This window comes from Onychostruthus taczanowskii, unplaced genomic scaffold (genome assembly GCF_017590055.1).
Source record: "Onychostruthus taczanowskii isolate IOZ18803 unplaced genomic scaffold, ASM1759005v1 scaffold1, whole genome shotgun sequence".
NCBI classification, from domain to species: domain Eukaryota; kingdom Metazoa; phylum Chordata; class Aves; order Passeriformes; family Passeridae; genus Onychostruthus; species Onychostruthus taczanowskii.
In genome coordinates, this window is record NW_024496525.1 from 7789111 (window position 1) to 7799935 (window position 10825).

Consider the following 10825-nt stretch of genomic DNA (forward strand, 5'->3'; position numbering starts at 1 on the left):
TTACTGAGAAAACCCTCCACTGTGGAAAGCTTTTCTGGTCTTCAGTATCTCTGGGACTTTTAGGGTGAGATTGCCACTGGGGCTTGCCCCACTTCTCCTTTGAGGGACAGGTAAAGAGGGCAGGGGAAGTGTTTGCTTGCAGCAGGGTGGGAAGGAGCTGCCTGCACTTCAAAGCTCCCCAGGCTGTCCGCAGGCAGGAAGGGCTGTCGGTGACGCTGGGCGTGAGGCAAGCCCGCCACAAGGAAATGGCGAGGCCAGTGGGATGTGAAAGCCGTGACTGTGTCAAAGGCAGGATGGAAATGTAGGGGTAGCCCTATTTTTAGCAGCTTCTTGCAGAACTTTGCTAGAGCTTGCTGGAGTCAGTGGCTGCTTCCTCTTTCCTTTATGTAAGCAGCAGTGGTGAGGTTCAGATCTGTTTTTATTTAGCCAATACAACAATATTGACAGAAATGTCCCTCCATCCCCGTGGGCACAAATCACCTATGGTCAGAGAGTAAGGAGAAGAGAAAGCGAATCACACGCCCCTGTCTCCATTTCAGGGCTGTGAGAGGTGGAAACTGATGCTGAGGCCGCAGAACGTGACTCTTAGTCACATCAGCAGGGGATTTTGCAATGTGGAGGGTGCAGGGCAGGCAGTGTGCAAGCAAAACTGAAGTGCTTTGTGAGGGCCTTTGGTTGAACTTCTCCAGCTACAAGACAAGGGTATCATTGCCCTGCAACCCTCACTTTCCTACTCCACTTCAACCTCCTCGTGTGCTCAAGCTGTGTGGAGGTGGCAGGGTTTAACACACCTCAGATTAGCATGGGGCACTCTGGAGAGCAGCAGGCTGCCATGAGAGTCCTCTGCTTGCTTCCCTTTAACATTTGTCAGTACTAAATGACTCCTACGCCTGCTGCAGGGAAATGCATAGGGGAGAGGCCATTCCTAAGCCAGATGAGAGAGAAGATGAGGCAGCAAAGTAGAGGAGCAGCCATGGTAAAGAAGCAACAGGTAAGATATGACTTTTCTGAACAGGCTGTAACCATCAAAACATGTTACAGACTGGCTCCAGTTGCCAGGGGTTCAGATGGGTTTGACTTGCAGTGTTCAGTTTAGGAACAAGTTGGGAAGGATGGTGTCCAGACTTAGGCACCCAGAGCTTGCTCCTGGCCACGGCAAACCTTATTGTCAGAGAAGAATGAGATCACTGTAGGAATGGGAGAAAAGCACATTCTGAGCCAAACCAGATACAGTTTTGGGGCATTTCCAGAGCAAACTCTTCCAAAGCCTGGCAATAGTAAAGAGTAGCAATGGGATGAGCAGATGAAAATCATGCTTACTCTGGCTATAGGGCTTGATGTGCCTAATAGGCAACACAAACCCTGTACCATGCTTGAGTCTTCCTGCTAATAATCTTTTAATACCACACATTTAACACCATTCCCAGAAACCTAGAGCTCCTCAGAGTCTCTCAAGTATTTCTGCAAGATTCTGCTATGTGTCTCATATTTCATACTGTCTTTCATCCCCATGGCAGATGCATCAATTAACTATATAGGCTATTCTTAAAAGATTAAGGCAGTATATGCAATCCTTGAATGAAAGATGTGGATGGAGAAATTTTTTGTAGTGTGGCAATTTTATTTAGAAATGGGGAATCCTTTGTACATAGGTGGTGAGGAGAGCAGGTGATGGCCAGTGCGCTGCTGTCCAAGGGAATGTGCTGGAAGGTCCCTTTGGCCTCTAGATGGCAGCCCTATTGCTTCCCCCCAACGTGCCGGGAGACAGAAACGCCTTCCTTTCAAAAGTGGGCCCTAAACACAGGCCTCACACTCTACCCAAAACCTAAGTTTTGCATGCAGTCAAGACTGCATTCTAAAAAAACTCTTTGGGCTTTTTTTCTCTCTGGAAATCAGAGCAATAGCAGCTCCATTCGGCCTCACACTTGCACACGCTGCTTTGTGCTCTGGCTGATGCACTGGCAGCTCTCCTGGCGGGAGAGCCAGAGTCTCCTTAGCGCATTGTACTTGACCTCTGGGGACACAGGGCTGTGAACCTAACAAGAATCTAAACCCTACTTTGCCAAAGCTACCTGTACAATAAATGCTCTAATAGTTTCAATAAAAAACTACAGCCAAGCTTTTAATGGCTCACAGCCCCTGCAACTCTCCGTGATTCCTTTGTAAGGTTTGAATGCTTCTATTCTTTTTGAAGCATGGGGACAAAAAGGGAGAGTTAACATAGCTAACAATGACAGATGAATCTTCATTTTTTCTTTATTTTAAATGAGATAAAACCCAGCCTTCTGAAGGAGAGGGGTCATAAATATTTCTGTATCAAAGATGTTGGCAGTGGGAATCATGGGAATCTATAGAACTGGCTATTAGCAGAAAATGTTAATAAATGGTCTTTCTTATTAAAGTTACTTAGTTAGCTTACTTGGAAGTATCCCATTTCTGTATTTCCTGAAAACTCATAATCATCACTTCTTGCATCCTCAGAAGCAGCATCCTGAGAGCTACATACTGTATTCTAGGAGGTGAGTGAGACTGTTACCCAGACTTGAAAGGTGCTCAGTACTTAGAGATGGGGACTGGGGTATAGTTGCCCAACCTGCACTGACATCAAAAGGCAGCAGGAGCAATGCCCTTTAGAAATCCAATTAGACACTATGACAGCATCTTCAAGTGCCTTGATACCTGCAGCACTGCTCCTCAGACAATTTGGGAAGTGTGTGTCAAAACCCTGCAAGAACAAACTGTGCAAACAAGGCACATGACATCCACAGGGTACAGAAATCTGCCATTTTTTAATTGATAGCTTGGGAAGGTGATAATAACATAGGAAGTATCTCCTCTTGGTGTGTAATTCTCTTGTGCTGGTGCCTGGTACAAGTGGCAGGCCTGGAAGTGGAGCAGGGCTAAGGCAGTTCTGCAGGGCCTACAAAGCTGGGGAGCTCAGGAATGCGTTTCTCATGTTACGGGGAGTTCTCGGATCATGGGCTTGTCAGAGTGGATATACTTTTCCCAGTGTTAAGAAGCATAAAGGAGAATAAATATAGAAGAAAAAGGGGAAACAACTTTTAAGATAGTTTTTTAGTTTGGTTGTTTGGGGTTTTCTCCTGCTTTAATAAAGCAAAAGAAAATTTGCAAGAAATTTATGGTCTGATTTGAATCCTACTAATGCTTATGGAAATCCCTTTAGTGAATACTGGACCAGATCCAAGAAAAGCAGGTTATTATTCCCTTAACTTCTGTTCATCCATAACAGTTCCCTTTCTGCTTGCCAGTAGATTTAATGTGAGCCTCATCAGCAGAGGACCTGGATAAGACACTGGGATCAGCTGCCTCTTAACTGTGAGCCAGTGTTTCAAGGACAGTGGTGGTAAAGGAGGATGCCTTGACTACATGGCAGGTAGCTGTAACCTCGGCCGGAGCATCCAGGTAGGATCTCTTATGTAAAACCCAGCTGAGAGGTGTGATCTCTCTGTCGTGCACTGAACTGCTCTGCCAGGTGGGTGATTTTAGCACAGCAAAACCAGAACAGCTCAATAAAATGGTTTGGTTGTAGTCAAAAAGTGCAAAATAAGACCCCTTTGGAATAGGCAGATAATGGACCAGAAAATGGCCTTATGTTGCCAGGACTAGAACATGGCCAGGCACCTGGAAGCAATCTTTCCCCTAGTCTGGGAGACTGGAGATGAGAGGAAGCAGGTTCCAATCTCAGCTCTACCAAAGACTGGGTATTCTTTTTAATGTGCTACTGCTACAAAACAGTTCAATGAGGAAACTCAGCTCTTGTTTCATTGCCCTAGGGACAGAGGAGTGCTTTGGGGGACTTGTGCACTTGCATCACTCTACACCTGTGATGTCCTCAGCAAACCAGTTTGAGTTTGCAAAGCCAAGAGGTTTGAGCCTGCAGTATCTGTGTTGCTGGTAAGGACATAATTTCTACACGGATCTGGATCTTTTCTGTTGTTTGGAGAGAAGTCTGTGTGTGGAAGAGGTGGTATAAGACTGAACCCTCAGTTACCCATATAAATATCTATCAATACTTGGAAATTCACATTGAAGGTTATACCTACAGTACCTCTACCCACATTTAAAGTTGGAAATATGACTTGGGATAATTTGCTAGCCTTCCTTTCTTTCCCTGTCCTGTTTTTCTGCTCTGTGACTGGGATTATCTTAGGGACTGTAGGCTCAGCCTAGACTGAATACGTTTTTGGGGGTGTGGTTTTGCGTTTTGAGTCACAGGGTAGCTGTGACTGCTCCTGGTGAGGTGGAGCAGCCCTCACACGTCCCACCAGCTGTCTGTCGTTCTGTGATGCCGGGGTGCTTTACAAGGTGTAGACTGGGAGCCTGTCGTGCATGAACACAGAGGTTCCTGTTGAGGCACAAGGCAAGGAAGCTGGTGGTGTGCCACCGCAAACAGGGAAGAGGAGCTGGACCCTCCATCCTCTTGGGCTATAAACAAAAAAGCCCCACTTCCCAGGTCCCAGGAAGCTGAAAGCTGCTCCAGATCCACCCTTATGTGAGAAGAAAACACACCCCATGCTTTTGCCAACATGTGGCTGCAGGTTCCTCACCGCAGCCTGAGCCAGCCCTCCCTGGTGATGTGTGGTGGCCCTAGGGTGGTGTGACAGTGTGCCTCTTGGGAGCGGGGCTGTCCAGGCTGGTGCGGGAGCAGGCTTCCCCAGCTTCCCCTTCTGCTGGGTGCTGCCCCTGTGAAACAGCCTCCAGCCATCTGAAAATTCAGTACGGCCCTGTATCTTCCACAACAAAGATTTTGTTAAGGAGTTTTATTTTTCTAAACATTACAAAGCTCTGTTGCAAGCTTCCCAATGCCTGCCTCAAGCAGCTCATCTGAGCTGTTCCTCCCATGCTAATCTCTGTGATCTGTGGCATGCATACAGCATTGATGGGAACAGGACCTCCCCTCTGCTGCACCATATTTGCCAGAACAGGCATAACTCAAGATAACCAGATTTGAAACAATCAGAGCAGGAAGCAGCAATAACTGGCCTGGAGGAAAGGCAGGGAGGGAGTTGCCCACATTTAGGGGCAGTATTTAGGGGGGGTGCCTGATTTGTGGTATCTGATCTCTTTTCACACTCTAGCCTCACCTACAAAGGCATGATGTAAAGCTTGCAGGATCATCCCTCATCTCCCTGGCTTGAGCACTTGAGTTTGGATCTGTACAATGTTCTGTTTTGCTGCAGTGTTTTGTGTGTGGGTATTGACCTATGCACGTGCATGACAATGAGCTCCAGAGCTGCAACTGGTTCTGACACCGGTGTCATCACTGAGGATGGACAAGGTGGCAGACATTCATGTTATTTTTTCTCTAGAGTACATGGTCCCAAAGGCTGGTGCTGGTGCAGCAGCTGATGCTTCCCAGGATTTGCACCCTGCAGTCTGTACACAGCAAACACAGCCGGTCTCCCAGCCAGACCTACACACCGTGGGGGTCAGGACAGGCCGAGGCAGGTCTGCAAGCGCCTTCCCTGACGAGCTGACGGCTTAGTCACCAGGGCTCTCCACAAAACCCTGTAAACACCACCCACAGTTCCCTGCAGGAGCCCTTGCCATTGGGCTCTGCCGGAGCCCTGTCCTCCTGCTCCCCCTGCCAAGGGTCACGAGCTGGACCAGCAGCTGGGTGCCAAATGTGGGCTGTAGCTCAGTGCAGCCGGTCTGCTAGAGGTCATCACACGCCTCCTTAAGCAAACAGGGATCCACGCCAGTTGATAAATCATTTACGAGAAGTCAGAAGCAAAGAACTAGATTAACCAGGTCACTGGGTGTCCTGGGGGAATGACGTGTCAGTGGAGCTGAAACAGCAGATCCCACAGTTGCAATCTGTTGCCTTCTTCTGTCCTGACAGCAATTCATGGAAATCCCTGGAACTAGACACCAGATATGGAAAAACCCATTAGCTCATCCCGGTCAGCTCACTAGTTAAAGCGGTCACTCCCACCGTACATTTCTGGCAAAGTTAAAAATGTCTCAAGAGAGGGGATTTCCACCAGCTTCTTCTCAAGGGGAAACTATTCCACCTATCAGGAAGGCTGCCCTGAGATGATATTTTTGTAAACCAGAAGTAACTCCAGAACCCAAGAGAGAAAAAAAAACAAAAAAGGATTCTGCTGCAGGAACTGGGGCAGTGATGTTTTTCTGCCTGAACAGATACGTGCCACACGGAGCACGTCTCCAAATGGAAACTCCGTGGGTACACGTGTTTACACAAAGCCACCAAGGTGTGCTCATGTGTGTGTAAATACAGCCGTGTCCTCCCTCCCCTTCCCAAGGGTGGGATGACCTTGTGCCTTCAGCACAGGCAGTGTGCTGTAGTGTGGTATCACACCTAGCTCACTTTTGTGCAGCTCCACTGACATAAAGGTACAGCACATTGCTCAGAGGAGGGAAGACTCACATGAAAGACAGGAGGAAATAGCTGATGGTGGTGCTCCAGCGCCCACTTCCTCTGTGAACAGGGAGAAGTTGCTTCTCCTCGCCTGTGCTGAGAGAAGAACAGCGTCCCTCCCCCCCCACCTCCCCTCCCCCCACTGCTGGGGGCTCTGAGGCTTGGCACATTAAGGGTTGAAACCCAACATGAATAGGAAAGATGGTGCAATGCAGCGCTGTCTTGCTGAGGTTGACAACAAAGGCCATGGAGATTTTGGCAGCTAAGCTTTTCAGCACCTGGGAAGCACTTTGGGACAGTGGGGAAATAAATTAGCTGTGTGAAATGTCATTTAAAGCCTTATCATTAGTTTCAGAACTAATTCTGCATTTAGATGAATGGGTGTAGCACACATTGCTGAGCTGGAACCTGCAAGAGATAGTGAGGATTGCTCCCTGTTCCCATTTAGAAATTTTTTGGCCAGCAAAACTGTAACTTGCTGTCTTGGTGGATTAGGTCTGGGAGCAGGGGTCTGTGGCTGGGGTAGGCACAACAGCTACACCAGCAGCAAACAAGCCCCGTGCTGATCAGGGCTCTGATTACCTGTGCCATTGGGTGTTGACTTATGCCACTTAGAAGAAGGTGGGGTATTACCTGGGTGTTTGCTCTGAATTTGTGACTCCTCAGCTAGTCATTTTATTTGTCTCTCACAGCTGGCACAGCTGCCTTCCCTACTGGGGACCCCTGAAATTTAGGCACTGTGTTTTGCACTCTTCTAAGGACTGGAGTTTCCTTTCTCAGCAGTGGTGCTGATGCTGTGCACTCTGTTACTGCAGGACAGCTGATGTGCTGACCATACCTAGCTTTGGCTTGGGCTTTCTTCTCTGCAGGGTTCTTACTTTGTTCTGTTTAGCACAAAGCACACTGAAGCGTGAACAGGGGCTATAAAAGAACAACATGAACTGTGGAAAAGGATCTAACCAAGGAGGCACAGGTCACACTCTGGGCCTTGACCGGGTCCCTGCAGTTGCTGCCAGGTAATAGCCAGCTGACCTACTGAGCCCCTTGCCCCTTGCACTGTGCAAGGATAAGAGCAAGTAGAGCCCAGTAATATTTTAACTAGGAGATTAAATTTCTGCCAGTTCAACAACAATGAATCTTCTGTTTCTGTCGATGAACGGTGCTGACTTGAGGCTCTTCCACATGCCAGTCCAGGCTCTCCTGCCACTGGTTACTCTGCCCTCCGAGGAAAACCCACATTTAACCCTCAGGCAGGAAAAGAAACCTCAACTGCAGAGACAAAAACCGAGAAAGGTGTTGTCCTGACTCTCTGCAACTCCTGTCTCTGGCACAGTGTGAGTGGCACTTAGTTCCTAAAGCTAAAGGAGGGCCACAGGAAGAACTACCCATCTGCCTTCTAGATGCTTAAGACTCACCCATTTCCCTACAAAGTCCCAATGCACTTCAAACGCACACATGGTGCTTGAAAGAGATGTAGAGAGGCCTCTGAACAGTCCTGGCACTCAAATGCATTCCCTTCCCACTGTGAAGTACTTTCGAGTACTTTTTATCTCTCACACCTTGAAATTTGTGGATGTTTTGCCATTGTTCTCAACAGGTACCGTAGCAGCCCCTGAAAGACAGGTCCCAAGCCCACTAAAATCAAGACAGATCTTTCTGCAAACTTCGTCATGGGAATGCAAACAAGTTTTTCACGTGACAAGGCAAAAAAAGCAACACCAGATTCACTGAAATGACCTATTACAAAGGTTATATTCCAAAGATGAAAATACCAAGTGTTTTATTTTAAAACAGAAGTTAAGATTTATGCAAGGAAAGCTGACCTCCCCTCCCAGCAACGTGAAGCTGGGTGCAGCAGCATCTCATGTGGCCCAAGTCCCAGCCAGCCAGACCAGCCAGTCTCAGAAAGGGGAACTGACTAATCTGAGTCGTCTGCAATGAGCTGGGCATGAGTGAAATCATGCCCTGTGTAAACAGTGTGAAAAGCAAAGGAAGATGATAAGGAGCTGGGGTTTTTTTTATTATTGTTGTTGTTCTTGATTCTGTGTGGGAGAGGGTAAGATAGGTGAGGATTTTAAATAGCAAAGCAAAAGCAAAGAGCAGTGGCAACATGTGGCCCTGGATGTTCAGCTGTGATGAGACACTGAAGGCTCTGTTTCCCAATGCTTGTAGTGCACCACTTTTAGGAGGCTTAGTTTCCAGCAAGTGCTCAGCACTTAAAAACAGCTCACAAAGAGCTGGGGCCGTGATCTTTGTCTCCTGACCATGTGCAAACATTTTCCTTCCATCTCCTCACAGAGCCTTCTTTCCTCCCTCAGACATTTGCACCAGGACTGTATGGGCAGAAATTAACCCAGGCCCCAAAAGAGAAGGTGGGGAGAGCCTGCCCAGCACGCAGATTGCTTGCAGTTCCTTGCAGTGTGGTGGAATCAACCAACACCCTGGTACAGGGTGTGTGCCTGTGATGTGGTGGAGGAGCACACGGTCGCTGATTTTCCACTGCCTACCTCTGTTCTGTGCGTGGCCTTGCGTTAGTTTCAGGCCTAATAACATCATGATATCATAATGATATATCGCGCTCTGATGACAACACCGCATGGAGTAAGCCGCAGCAATCTGATCTCATTCTGCAAACGCAGAGATGAGTGTTGCTGCTTCACAGGACAAGTGGGTGGCAGGTAGATGGAGCTGGCACTGCCTATATTGGCAGGCCTGGGTGGGAACGTGACCTGCTGGATTAAATTAGGTGGCTGGGAGCTTAACGCCTCAGCTCTAAATCAGCCTCAGCGGTTACGGGTGAGTCACCAGACCTATCTGCATTCACTTCTTCCATCTGTGAAATGGTGACAATAATATTTCCTCACCTGATGGGGGAGGGAAGGGAGCGTGTGTACAAGAATGAATAAATGTTTACAAAGCACATTGTGAGCAGTGCACAGGCTCTGGATGTGCTTAGAAGGAGCCTGTGTTTTTCCCTCTGCTCTGGGTTGCACCATACTGTGAGGTATAAACACTCCCCTCAGAGTCAACACTTTCAAATGAGAGCAAATGGGATAATTCCTCAGCAGAGAAACAGAGAGTGAGGACTTCACGTGTTACCAGCAATTTCAATAAATTCCATTCAAGGAAAAGCAAAGTAACCTTTTAAAATATAATAATAAAGAAGGAAAACAAATGAGCTGTGACCAGTATTTCTTTTGTGATGGTACCGTGACCTTGGGTTTCACTTCTCAAATGGGAACCAGAACAGAGAAGTGAATCCCCTTGAAATAAAAGTGAAGTTAATAACGGGACGCCTTTAGCTCTTACCACATCCTGTGTATGCTGATCACTCTGCTTGTAGCTGGCAAGAGTGCTTCTAGATTTTTCTTTACCATGTTAATTCTTTGCTGAGTCAAACCATGTTGTATAAACAGTTGGGAAAAAGCCTTCCTGCATCTCCCCTCCAGCACTGCAGTGCCACGCGCCCGTCCTGCTCCCTTCCCATGTGTGTGGGTGCCTGTGCCCACAGCACTGCTCCTCTGCCCTGCTCTTGGTACAGACCCACACTCCCCATGGCTGGCAAAACCTCCCAGTGAGCTCTGGCAGTGAATGAGCACTCACACAGCCCTGCTCACTCTTGCTCCCTGTCATAGCTCACACTGTTTGTGCCACAGTTTCGAGCGCTCACTCGCAGATGTGTGATGGCCACTCGGTGTCTTGCTATGTGTTCACTAGCACTCATTCTTATGCACATACACAACTCCTTAAGCCAGCACAAGCATACACAAATATGCACACTCTTCTTAGTCTGCTACGTGCATAGAACCACTTATTGTTCACTTTTTCTGGTACAAAAGAGAGGATCTGCAGAGGGATCTGGACAGGCTGGATCATTGCCTGAGGCCAGCGGTATGAGGTTCATTAAGGCAAAGTGCTGGGTGCTGCACTTGGGACACAGCCCCATGGAGCTGGGGAAGAGAGGCTGGAAAGCTGCTCAGCAGAATAGGACCTGGGGGTGCTGGTCAACAGATGGCTGAACATGAGACAGAGTGTGCCCAGGTGGCCAAGAAGGCCAGTGGCATCCTGGCCTGTATCAGCAATAGTGTGGCCAGCAGGAGCAGTGATTGTCCCCCTGCACTCGGCACTGGTGAGGCCACACCTCAAAACCCGTGTTCTGTTCTGTGGCAGTGGCGCTGGTGAAGGGTCTGGGGAGTAAGTCTGATGACAAGCAGCTGAGGGAGCTGGGGGTGTTTAGCCTGGAGAAAAAGAAGCTCAGGAGAGACCGCATTACTCTCTATAACCACATGAAAGAGGCTGTAGCCAGGTGGGGGTTGGTCTCTTCGCCCTGGCGACAAGTGGCAGGACAAGAGGAAATGGACTCAGGATGCACCATGGGAGGTTCAGACTGGACATCAGGAATAATTTCTTCACTGAAAGGGT

The 10825-nt window shown here is 48.2% G+C and overlaps 1 long non-coding RNA gene across 2 annotated transcripts; it reads left to right on the forward strand.

Moving 5' to 3' along the window:
* The first annotated feature begins 802 nt into the window (after positions 1 to 802).
* On the forward strand, positions 803 to 9544 carry LOC121332572. 2 transcript variants are annotated; one of them, XR_005952170.1, is made up of 4 exons: positions 803 to 991; positions 2482 to 2519; positions 3270 to 3915; positions 8722 to 9544. It is a non-coding gene; the product is annotated as an uncharacterized LOC121332572 (long non-coding RNA). The 2 variants fall into 2 exon arrangements; XR_005952169.1 differs by having other exon boundaries at positions 3273 to 3915.
* Positions 9545 to 10825: the final 1281 nt, after the last annotated feature.